At 41.1% G+C, this 13687-nt stretch overlaps 1 protein-coding gene across 1 annotated transcript in view; it reads right to left on the bottom strand.

Moving 5' to 3' along the window:
• Positions 1-13687, bottom strand: part of FAM81A (family with sequence similarity 81 member A) — a 146884-nt gene that overhangs the window by 80797 nt on the left and 52400 nt on the right. The window lies entirely within an intron of this gene.

Here is a 13687-nt window from a genome sequence, read left to right as displayed (position 1 = left end):
GCTGTTTCCCACCCAGCTCGCGGCCCAGCGACTCCGAGTCGGCGGGCGGGGATTTCGCTTATTGGAAAATAAATCCTGTTGTAGGGCTGCTTGACTTGAAGGCAGAGGTGTTGAAACGGTGCCTGATTAAGATAATAGCCGTGGTGGCTGCACTGTAATTCTCTTCAGAGCCCTCACGTCCCTTTACCAAACCTCTTTGCCACAAACAGCGTTATTATCTCCCCCACACCCTCTTTCTTCCACATCGGGGAGAAGTTATTTTATGAGGCCACTGTCTGGGAAACAGCTTGTGCGTTGACGCCCTACCTGTGCAGGGGAGCTAAGTAACCCTCGAGGCGGCCAAGTGACATCTTAATGAATCACCTTGACACTCGCCACTGGGACCAGGGATGGTGTCTCGTTGCAGCAGACGCGAACGCAAGAAAGATCTGTCACCACCCGGCTTCTTCACCTCCCTTCCTCCTCCCTTCTACCTCATTCCCTTCCCAGAGCGTCCTAACCCTTTCCACCTTCCTCTCAATGTGGATTCTGAGCAGGATTCACAAGCCGATCCGCTCAGAATTTTGCTTCCTGTCCGTGGGCGGGAGGTAGCAGAGTTGGGGACCCGCACCTATGCCCGCCTCGCCACCTGCGGTTCACCTTTCTTTCGAGTCGCTAGTATTTCCCCAGTACGGGTGTTCCTATCCGTCTACCCAACCAGTCGCAGCCTCTCCAATCCAGGGAAAGGAGTAGGACTTGGTCGAGAGACCCTGGGCTGTGGAGTCAGGCTGGGCTATTCTGGAATCCTCTCTCCAGCAATGATTTCTGTGTGGTCTTGGATATTCCGTTTCCGTACGTATAAAACGGAATTATATCCCCATAAAGGGTTAATGTATCCATAACGTTCAGGGGACAATGTTTATTGGATGCTTGTCCAATACTGGAAACTGTGCTTAGCCCGAATACGTAATGTTGAAGAAAAAGAGAAACGGATTTCTGTTCTCATAGAGCCTACAATAAGAGACACATCAGTCAAATAACAAGAGACACCCTTGAAACTGCCGTTGCCATAAGGAGAGTGCATGACCTTGAGGCCTGTGAAGATCTGACCTAGGAGCATCCCTTTAGCTCAGGGATTATTCTTTCCTTTTTTCCCTTTGATTCCCACTGCCTGGCACATGGTATTCACTCCGTAAATACATATGGAATTCAATGCTATGTCATGGTGATAACAGTATCACGTAGTTTGGCACTAAGTTTTTGCCACTGAAGATATATTTGAAACATTCATAACTGGCTGCTATGTCTGGAAAGATGTGCAGGTCTTATCAGAAAGTACTCATTCAAACCCAGAGCCCATCATGAAGAGTCTCAAGAAAGGTTCAAAGTGTTTCTCACCTATCCACATGGAGTTACCGTAGTAAGGTGTGCATCTCAGATGCGCACATGAAAGCCCTCTTTGCCTCGTCCCTCTGCCCTTACTATTCCACTCTCTGCCCTGGTCCCAGCTCCATTCTACCACTTCCCCTTGATACAGAGCTGCAGCACACCCATTCCTGACTTCCTAGGAGAGCAGCTGCATCCTTACAATCCTCAGAGTAGAGCGTCTATAAAACAGAGAAAACTCTCTCTTGTACTTCTGCTGCCTTTGAAGCATAACTGTGTGCTGTATTTGCCACCAGACTCCATCACTCTCAAGGGTAGAGAAGAAGCGGACCTGGTGAGTGAGGGCCCTTGCTACATATATACACCATTTTATTATGACTCTTAAAAATCATATCAAATAGCATAAATAGAATCCAAAATTTTAAAAGATTCATTAGTAAGAAGACACTTAATTGTAGCTCTTTCAGACTCTGAATTCCTCAATAGGAATCCTGAAGTTTCATAGTAGCCTTGAATTAGCACCATGACTTCCCACTTCTGACCTTTTTTTTACCCCTGTTCAGGTGACATGTTTTGAATCCTGAGGAGACACAGTGCACAATGATTTAAGCCTACCTTATTTTTTTTCCAGCTCAAACTATTTCTGTAGGATAAATTTCAAAGAACTATCTGTTTTTCCAGAATTGTTTGATTGTGACTCATTACAGGAAATGGATTTTTTGCATTAAATTAAAAAGTTGTGTATTACAAATTATTTAATACTGGCAAAGATTGCCAAAAATAATTTCATCAAAGAGAGCAATTTTATAAACTTGATGGCTATTGTACTGTTCACCAAACAGTTATTAAATGCAAATAACAAGTGAATATATTTTGCTAGATGCTGTGGAGATTTTTTTTTAAGTGATTTATGACTCATGGGATCTGAGTTCCCTGACCAGGGATTGAACCCACGTCCCCTGAAATGGAAGCATGGAGTCCTAAACACTGGACCACCAAGGAATTCCCACAAATGAGTTCTGGTCCTACCTGTGTTTCAGGGCCAAAAAAAGTCATGAAGATACAATATAAGAGGCCAGTGAATAGGCTCAACCAGGGACAGGTCAAGGGATTGTATAGGTCAAAACTGGTATTTGTAAAAAGGAAGGAAAACAGGCCAAGTATATGGTGAGCCCTGCAGGGTGGTTAACACTATCTTCTAGTCAGCAATTCTCAACTAAGGCTTATAACTCAGTGGTGTTCAAGATCCATTGTGAGGTGTGTCACACAGTGTTCTTCACCAATAATAAAGTGCCAAAGGATTTACCCACGAGCAATGGTCATATGTAGGAACCAGAAAGTGGAAGAGGGTTCCCACAAACGGAACAATGAGGAAGAATAAGAGACATTAGGGATGATCTCAGAGAGGCTTTGGGGGGAAAGGTTCAAGGTGACAAGTCCCACAGAAGTCAAGAAAATTTAGGGACTAGAAGGCACTGATGACCTTCATGGGTATTTTTGAGTTATCGGACTGCTGTGGGTTAAGAAAAGGCTGGCTGCTTGAAAAATACCGGAGCAGGTGTGGGTCACTCTAAAGAAATTTGAAGTGCAGAAAGGGTGAGAAATAGGTCAGGAGAAGGGTTTTTGGTGCTAAGTGAACATTTTCAAGATAGGAAAAAATAGTCTTTGCATATATGTATTGTTGGACTCATGAAGAAACGGAGAGCACAATACATCGTTTTGCAATAATCTAAATTCTGCCATTAATTTCATCATCACCCTATCCATTTCCTTGTTAAAAATCTTTCATCAAATAAGAAAAATCTTACATTGAACAAAGGTGGGGTTCAGACCTTGGAACATTATTCTGTTAATAACCAGTTAATAAAATGTGTTATTCCTGATGGCTTTTCTTTGGTGGCTTTCCTTGTTGATAATAATAACACCTTAGAATTAAGGAAATCCAGTGTTTTCCTCTTTCACATGTAAAAATAATAGATTTTTAATATGTTTTGAGTAAATTGTAATTGACTTATCTTTATTGCTAATAACTTTCCTTCATGTGTTGGCTAATTCTCTCAAATATTATGTTTTGCTTCTGAATTTGTTGGTACCTATCCATCTCATAAGGGTTTTTAAAGTAATTATAATTAGGATACAACCAGCAGGGAAGCATAAAATATTGGAAGATTCTTCCTAATAGTGTTAACTTAGGAGATGTCATCTTTGTCTTAACTTAGGTAATTGCTGGTGTACTTAGAAAGGCAAAGGCAGCCTGGATCGTGTTGAAATAGCAAACAATTGAGCTTTACCAGGATACTACTCACTAGAAAATGAAATATGGAATAAAGGAAAGTTTATCTAAAGAATTTATGGCCAGAAGCTCTAGAATAATTCTATAATTAAACTGATTTATCCCAAACTCACTTCAGTGGCAAAGGGAGTCCTGTAGAAAATTCCATTGTAAGGACTTCCCTGGTAGTCCAGTGGTTAAGAATCTGCCCTGGCAGTGGAGACACAGACATAAAGAATAGATTTGTGGACAATGGGGCCAGGGGCGAGGTGGAGAGGGACGAGTAGGGAGGAGAGGGTGGCGCAAATGGAGAAAGTAGCATAGCAACATAGACACTAACACGTGTAAAACAGATAGCCAGTGGGAATTTGCTGTGTGACTCAGGGAACTCACACTGGGGCTCTCTAATTACCTAGAGGGGTGGGATGGGGTGGGAGGTGGGAGGGATGCTCAAGAGTGAGGGGACATATATATACCTATGGCTGACTCATGTTGAATGTATGGCAGAAACCAACACAATACTGTCATTATCCTTCAATTGGAAATAAATAAAGAAAACAAACAAAAAAGAATCCACCCTGCGGTAGAGGAGACACAGGTTCAATCCCTGGACAGGGAACTAAGATCTCAAATGCTGTGAAGCAACTGAGCCCACACTCTACAACTACTGAGCCTGGGTGCCACAACTAGACAGTTCATGCACCACAGCAGAAAATCCCGCAGGACGCAGTGAAGATCCCACAAGCCACAACTGAGACCAATGCAGCCCAATAAATAACTAGATCGGTTAGGTTCAGTAGCTCAGTTGTGTCCGACTCTTTGCGACCTCACAGGCTGCAGCACGCCAGGCCTCCCTGTCCAACACCAACTCCCAGAGCTTGCTCAAACTCACGTCCATCGAGTCGGTGATGCCATCCAACCATCTCATCCTCTGTCATCCCCTTCTCCTGCCTTCAATCTTTCCCAGCATCAGGGGCTTTTCCAATGAGTCAGTTCTTCACATCAGGTGGCCAAAGTATTGGAGTTTCAGCTTCAGCATCAGTCCTCCCAATGAATATTCAGGACTGATTTCCTTTAGGATGGACTGGTTGGATCTCCTTGCAGTACAAGGACCTCTCAAGGGTCTTCTCCAACACCACACTTCAAAAGCATCAATTCTTCGGCGCTCAGCTTTCTTTATAGTCCAACTTTCACATCCATACATGACTACTGGAAAAAACATAGCCTTGACTAGACGGACCTTTGTTGGCAAAGTAATGTCTCTGCTTTTTAATATGCTGTCAAGGTTGGTCAGAGCTTTTCTTCCAATGAGCAAACATCTTTAAATTTCATGGCTGCAGTCACCATCTGCCGTGATGTTGGAGCCCAAGAAAATCAAGTCTCTCACTGTTTCCACTGTTTCCCCATCTATTTGCCATGAAGTGATGGGACCGGATGCCGTGATCTTTGTTTTTTGAATGTCCAGTTTTAAGCCAGCTTTTCAGTTCCTCTTTGCTTTCTCCCATAAGGGTGGTGTCATCTGCGTATCTGAGGTTATTGGTATTTCTCCTGGCAATCTTGATTCCAGCTTGTGCTTCATCCAGCCCGGCATTTCACATGATGTACTCTACATATAAGTTAAATAAGCAGGGTGACAATATACAGCCTTGATGTACTCCTTTCCCATGGGAGGGGGGTTCAGGTTGGGAGGACATATGCATATCTACGGCCGATTCACGTTGATATATGCCAAAAGCCATCACAATATTGTAAAGTAATTGTCCTCCAATTAAAATAAACAAGTTTTTAAAAGAGAAAATTCCATTGCACATTGATTTTGGAAAAGTTTTCCTTAAAGCAATTTTCAGAAAATAGACATATAAATATATATACACACTGGATAATATTTAAGCTTTTCTGAAGTTTCATGTCACAATGTTTCAGTTTAGTATAGCTGAGCAAACATGTTTATCTACTGTGTATTAACCAGTCAGGACAGCATAGTTTAGAAAATGGAAACCCACATAAGCTGACACCCTTGTTTCAGCTTCTCTGCCTAGTAGTACATTACTAGACAGCGATCTTCACAGGTAGGAGAATTAAGAGACAACTTTCAGTTCTGTTCAACAACAAAAAAGAAATGACAATACCTACTACATAGCAATGCACACCACATACATGATGCATTATACAGTACCATGCTAAGCCACACTGAAGTGAGCAAAAGAATAATCAAGACTACCAATCCTGTACTGGTTGAAATTTTTGATATTTTGTTCATCACTGATTTTTGGTGTTAACTGTCCATTTTCAAAGTGTTGCATTACAATTTTATTTATCTTCATTACTGAGTGTTTTGGGCACCCCCTTAAATTTCACACTTAAGTGCCTTACCTCACGTGGGCCCTATCTAGCTCTGATGCTATAATACCCAGTGTTTATGTATCAGGCCTTAGGCTAAATGCTTTACCTATAATATTTAATTTATTCCTTGCAACAATCCATGAATAAAACTGAGACTGAAAGACATTACTAAGTCTTGTCCAAGTCCCAAAGCTGTTTAGCACTAGAAAGAACAAATACACAGATAAAGAATATAGAGGCTCTGTTTGCATGGAAGTTTCAGATAATTCATCTATAGCTCATGGGCAGATAGGAGTCGTGGCTGAAAAGGTAGTTACTGTGTCAGATGTTTAGAATATAACTTGAAAGACTCCTGTTGGGATTTGCAATATTAGGCAGATTTCTAACAGTGGAAATTTCATCATGATAAGACATTTGACAGGGCTCATAGATCAATAAATTAATTGGCAATAATCTTGATTCGTGGGTGGGATTTTCAGATGTTGGTATTTGATGTTCCTGTATTTGAAATATAATGACAATTTTTCATGTTATTGGCCCTTGTCAGATTTCATGTAAAACAGTGATAGAGAAAACTAAATAGATACAGTATAAATTTTAAGTACTATTTGTGTGGAATTTGAAGTACTATGTGGTGGAATTTGAACCTGGGTACATCTGTTTTTTAACCAGATGTTGGATGGCCTCCCAATGACCACATCAGTCTGGGAGGGAACAATGCATCACAAACCTCAGTACATAAAGTGTGTGGAAAAGTGAGTCATGAATAAATGCTGTTTTTGTTCCCCTTTTCTTCCCCCAAGGACTGCACATATCAGAGAATATGAAGAATAACATATAAAAATTTTTATTTGGGGGAGAGCAAATTAATTTTAACACTCTAATTTCTTATGCCTTCACTCAGGTCTGCACTGGAAAAGAATGAAGATTTAGTGTCATTTTCCAAATGAACCTGATAAAAGAATCTTTAGTTTGATATACAAAGAACCAAAAGCACTTTGGGATTTGAGCACCTTCTTAAATAATGAAACTGAACCAAGAGCTTTATGAGTGCATGCTTGCTAGCAAAAGGTACAGAGTGATTTTTTTAAGTCCTAATTGATAGACAATACACATTCTGTACTTTAATATTATCCGATTGCTCTTAAAAGAGAAACATCAAGTATAATCCTCTTCCTTTCCTCTCTAGCATTTAGATACTTTGTTCTCATGGACATGTAGCAGATTTCCATGAGTTCTAGGATTTTCCAGCAGAAACTGTAGTTCCCCCCACCCCACATAGTCATGTAGCAGGTTTTCATCACTACAGACTCAGGAAGCAACTTTTTCTTCCCCTTAGAATCATAAATTGTAAACTTGACACTTTTTTCTCTTTAGGAGGATTCATTCTGTGAACTTCCTGAACACTATTGGTGTGTGTTTAGTTACTTAACCTCTCTTTGACTCAGTTTTATCATCTGTAAAATGGGGATAATGTAGTGCTTACTTCATTGGGTTCTAATTGAGATCAAAAGCACTAATTCACGTAAAAAAATTTAGAACATTTAAGTTACTATTTTAATGTTGTTTATTATACTTAATATCATATAAGTTTTATTATTACTATTTTTTCTAAGGACCCAATCAGAAGAGTGGAACTCTAATTAATATTGGCTCAACTATTTTATCTTACATATGCAGACAGAAGTTGGTAATTAATCTGGTTGACTCACACCCCACACTGTTTTCTGATGTTCCTTGTCTTGGAACAATTCTAAGTTATCCTTCTGGTGTCAGCCACATCCCAAACCATCTCTTTCCCTTGTATGAAACTATCAAGTCCTAGTCAAGTGGATGTAACATCCTAGATCATTTTTGGCTGCACCTAACAGCAGCAGCAGCAGCAACACAAATGCCAAGGTCTCCTCTAAGAACAATGAGTGAGATTGTCACAGTACAGCTTCTGCCTTATTTATCTGAATCCTTCCTGTCCCACCTATATGATTCAACCAAATTAAGCACACACCCAGGCCCTTGAAAACGGAAAGAGGCCTATGTAGTTGGTGCTGTGGGAAAAGTCCAAATAGCATCACTAGTCCATCCTCCTTCCTCCCACTGCAAATTGAAATCATTCTGCTCACAATGAACAACTCTGAGGCTGAATGTAGCCAGCAATGGCTGAGGAGTTGACAAATACAAATTTCTTGCTAATTCATTATAAGTTTAAAACACAAGCATACATAGTATCTAATCTTTTTTCTTTTCCAGTTCTCCCAGTTTATTGCTACCAACCCATCTCCCTCCACCACTATGCATGCGTGCTCAGTCATGTAACCCCATGGACTGAAGTGCACCAGGCTCCTCTGTCCATGGACTTTTCCAGGCAAGAATACTGGAGTGGGTTGCTATTTCCTTCTCAACATAGTATCTAATCTTAATATAATAAGTTTGACATTTCTTTTTCCAAAGAAAAGCTTACTCTCTTTCCAAAGGGAGGAAATAACAATGGTATCTGTAGAAAATTTTTCACAAGAAATATCAGCTTTCCTTTTATTAAATTGAAAGAGAAAATTATAAGCAAAACTTTAAAAAAAATTCAACACAGGCATTTTTATGACCAGTATTGGATGACAGGTCAACCAATCAGATATCCTATAGCAAGCCCTTTAAAGTTGCAGAAATTACACAAGAAAATGTCTTATAGGACATGATATCTAGATTGAAAAGGATCACCAAGTCCCTTCAAGGGCTTCCCTTGTGGCTCAACTAGTAAAGAATCTGCCTGCAATGCAGGAGACCTGGGTTCAGTCCCTGGGTTGGGAAAAATCCCTGGAGAAGGGAAAGGCTACCCACTCCAGTATTCTGGCCTGGAGAATTCCATGGACTGTATATAGTCCATGGGATCGCAAAGAGTTGGACATAACTGAGCAACTTTCACTTTCACCAAGTCCCTGGGACAGTGAATAAAAAAAGACTCATATCAAGGCAATTCATTTTGAAATATCAGGCCACCAAAGATAGAAGATCCTAAAATCTTCCAGGCTGTAAGAACCACATACAAAGAATCAGAAGTCAGAAGCACATCTTGGTAGTAATATTGCCAAGCCCAAGCTCATTCTGCTCACCACATGACAAGCCAATAAATTGGGAGACTCTGATATTCGAACAAGGAATAACGACTTTAATTAGGAAGCTAGCAGATGGAGAAGATGGCAGACAGCAGCTCAAAAAATCATCTTTCCTCGGTCTACTGCTGCTGCTGCTAAGTCACTTCAGTCGCGTCCAACTCTGTGCGACCCCATGGACAGCAGCCCAACAGGCTCCTCCTGTCCCTGGATTCTCCAGGCAAGAACACTGGAGTGGGTTGCCATTTCGTCCTCCAATACATGAAAGTGAAAAGTGAAAGTGAAGTTGCTCAGTCGTGTCTGACTCTTAGCGACCCCATGGACTTCAGCCTACCAAGCTCCTCCGTCCATGAGATTCTCCAGGCAAGAGTTCTGGAGTTGGATGCCATCGCCTTCTTCCCTCAGTCTGAATTCAGGCAACTTTTACATACAAGAGGGGAAGGGGCGGGGCCCACTATGGCACCAACCAATGGCTGAGCAGGACCGCTAACGGTCACTGTTGACAGTTGCTCACTAACTGTCGCTTGCTTGGAGGAGGGGCCCACTAACCAACTGCTGAGTGCCTCTGCAGGACAAGCCGAAAGGTGCAACTCCAGAAAGCGGCTGGTCTGAAGGACCCTGCTGTTGCAGAACGTCCTCCTCCAGCCCTCCGTGGAGAGAAGCATGCAAGCAGCAGAGACCACAGTGACCATGCAGAGGCAGCTGACACGCATGTGAACCAGGATCACTGTCTGAGGCTGCGGGTGCCGTGGGATCAGCTCACCACTGGCCCCAGCAGTCAGCTAGCTTGTGCCAACCAGGAGGCCTGGAAGCTGGTGCCCTGGAGCAGAGCTCCCACCTGCTCCCTTGCGTAGTGGGTGGGTGGTGGGAGCAGGTTGGCCTAGTGGGCTAGGTGGAGCCTAGGTCAGCAGCTCCTGCCTCAACAGAGCACTGAGACTCGAACCAGGGAGGGAGGAGGGAAGGGCCATCACATCTGGGTTCAGGCTGAGGAAGGCACAACTACAGTAACGCTGGAAGCAAGATCAGTGCCTGTAAAATCCTGAGAGATGCATATTTCCACTCTAAAATTCTACATCCAGATAAACTATCCATTGAGTCTGAGGGCAAAACAAAGACGCTATCATACATGCTTCTTCCCACAAATGTTCCCCATCTGCACACTTTCTAAGGAATCTACTTAGAAATGTAAACCATGTGAGAAAGTAAACCAAAAAGTCACACTATGTATAAAAACAACAAGGATTTACTATACACAGAGAACTGTATTCAATATTTTCTAATAACTTATATGGGAAAGGAATCTAAAAATATATATATACGTATATACACACACATATATGTACATGTAACTGAATCCCTTCATTGTACACCTAAAAAATTAAATATATAAAAATAATTTTAAAAGAAAGTACACCAAGAAGAAATAGACATGGGTCCAAGAAGTGGAAAATCCACTCCAAAAGAAAATTTTTAGGATTATGACAAAAGTCCTCCCAGGACTGATATCCAGCAGGTCTTATGGAGAGCAATTAGTGCAGACTGAAGCAAGAAGTAGAACATCACAGGGAAGATATTCCCAAGAAAATGAAAGAGAGCTCGAGAGACTCTGTGAGAGAAAGACAAAACGGATTACCTCGTATGTTTGTACCACAGTGAAAGGAGTTATAATTCTATCAAAAAGTTTATAGATGAATTAGTGAGAAGTGCAAAAAGAACTAAAGCAATGGCCAAAGAAGGCAATTATTAATATGAAGAGAAGAAAAAAAGTTGTACAACCATACATAGCTCAGCTGTGAAAAACAGACATAATGTGAACACTGATTACCAGTTTAATCAAAAGCTGGTACATTGCCAAATTGGGAAGACTGGAGGAAAAGCATATGTGGCAGAAAGTCCATAGGCAACTGTGAAAGACCAAGAAACATCATATAAGCAACTTTTAAAAATTATTTTTATTGGGGTATAGTTGATTTACAATGCTGTGGTAGTTTCAGGTGTACAGCAAAGTGAATCAGTTATGCATTTACATATATCCCCTTGTCTTTAAATTCTTTTCCTATATATGTCATTATAGAGTATTGAGTATGAGTTCCCTGTGGTATACAGTAGGTCCATATTATATATTTTATATATAGTAGTGTGTATGCACGGAGAAGGCAATGGCAAGCCACTCTAGTGCTCTTGCCTAGAAAATCCCATGGATGGAGGAGCCTGGTAGGCTGCAGTCCATGGGGTCACTAAGGGTCGGACACGACTGAGCAACTTCACTTTCACTTTTCACTTTCACACATTGGAGAAGGAAATGGCAACCCACTCCAATGTTCTTGCCTGGAGAATCCCAGGGACGGGGGAGCCTGGTGGGCTTCCGTCTATGGGGTCACACAGAGTCGGACACGACTGAGATGACTTAGCAGCAGCAGCAGCAGTGTGTATGCACCAATCCCAATCTCCCAATTTATCCCTCTCTCCCTTCCCCTCCTGGTAACCAAAAGATTGTTTTCTACATCTGTGACTCTGTTCTGTTATGTAAATAAGTTCATTTGTACCATTTTTAAAGATTCTATATATAAGCGATATCATCCAGCCTGACAATCTCTAGGTCCATTTATGTTGCTGAAGCATCTTTGACTTTATAAACTAAGTACATATATTTCTTTGATGCAAAAAAGTTAGAGAAAATTATATTGTATTTTAAAAATACATGTACCTATTATTTTGAAAATCCTCAGGTTATTTATTTGTCTTATTACCGCCTTTCTTCCTAGGACATAATTTCTGTATTTCTATTTCAGACACTTTCAAAATGTGTGGTTAGCAAACCACAATTCTCCCCTTTGAGAATGGCATTATGAAACCTTTTTCAGAGGACATAAGACACTGATTTAAAAGCCAATTTTGTTCAAAAGAACATAAACCCATTGACTGCATAGTAAATTATTCCAAATTTATTTTAATAACTTTCTGACAAAAAAATCAGTATATGGCTTTTCCTATCAGTTTTAGCCCATTAAAAATAGGATAGTCAAGGTAAGGCCTATTTTATTAACACAAAAACATTTTCCAGATACATAAGAGTATTCATTTAAGGGGTGTGTGTGTGTGTGTGTGAATATAATAATGTTTTACAGCAAGGAAAAAGAAGAAAATTATTTTAGTTAGCTTTTTATAAGCTTTACAAATAACAAAAAGCCAAGGGACTTTTTTTGATTACTCAGATAATGAAAATAATTGCGTTCTGAATGTACGTTACATGCATTATCATGTAATAGAAGAGATCCAGAATTCAATGTGAAAGACTTGGGTTCAAATTTGGCTTCATCTCTTACTCACTGGATGATTTTGGACACATTATGTAATTTTTTTTAGCCTTAATTGCTTCATCTGTTGAGAACCTATACTGTAATAGGCACTGTTTTAAGCATGGGGGTACAGTAGTCATGTATAGTCTATGCCCTCATGAAGTTCATATTTTAAATACAGAAGATACTAAGCAAGCAAAGCAATTTTAGAGTAATGAGGCTCCTGGAGAAAATTAAAAGAGCCATAGGGGGACTTCCCTGGAAGTCCAGTATCTAAAACTCTGCACTCCCAATGTAGGTCAGGGAACTAGATTCCACATACCTCAACTGAAAAAAAAAAAAAAGATTCCACATGCCACAACTAAAAATCCCACATACTGCAACTGAGACCTTGTGTACCCAAATATATAGATATATTTTTTTAAAATACTCATAGGGTAGTGACCGATGTGGAGCAATGTCGGCCAGTTTTAAAAGGAGGGCTAGCACATTGGAGAAGGAAATGGCAACCCACTCCAGTGTTCCTGCCTGGAGAATCCCAGGGACGGGGGAGCCTGGTGGGCTTCCGTCTATGGGGTCACACAGAGTCGGACACGACCAAAGTGACTTAGCAGCAGCAGCAGCAGCAGCATAGACTTCCAGAGAAGGCAATGGCAACCCACTCCAGTACTCTTGCCTGGAAAATCCCATGGACGGAGGAGCCTGCTGGGCTGCAGTCCATGGGGTTGCTAGGGGTTGGACATGACTGAGCGACTTCACTTTCACTTTCATGCATTGGAGAAGGAAATGGCAACCCACTCCAGTGTTCTTGCCTGGAGAATCCCAGGGACAACGGAGCCTGGTGGGCTGCCATCTATTGGGGTCACACAGAGTCAGACACGACTGAAGCGACTTAGCAGCAGCAGCATGGACTTCTCTGAGAAGCTGGTATTTGACACCTGGATGATCCAAAGACGGCTATGTGAAGATCTAGGGGAAGAGAATTCCAGGCAGAAGGAACAGCCTGTCAAGAAGGGACTTGGCGTGCTTGGGGCTAAGAGAAAGCTGGTGTGGCTTAAATACAAAATGGGAGCGGGGACAGGGAGGGTTGTTTACTGAATGAATTCAGAGGGCATTGTGTGCAGGAGCTTGAAAGCCACAGGAAAGAGTTTGAGTTTTATCTGAGAAGAGAAACAAAGGACCGTTTTTTTGTTTTTGCTTTTGTTTTTTTCCTAAATTTAAAATCTATAAATAATTATGACTGAATAACTTGAATTGTGTACAATAGTGAATTAAGGAATTATTTTGTAAGATTAAAAATAAGT

Source organism: Moschus berezovskii, chromosome 9 (assembly GCF_049115385.1).
Source record: "Moschus berezovskii isolate FMDL1 chromosome 9, NW_MosBer_1.0, whole genome shotgun sequence".
Taxonomy (NCBI): Eukaryota; Metazoa; Chordata; class Mammalia; order Artiodactyla; family Moschidae; genus Moschus; species Moschus berezovskii.
This window is presented reverse-complemented; position numbering and strand designations above follow the sequence as displayed.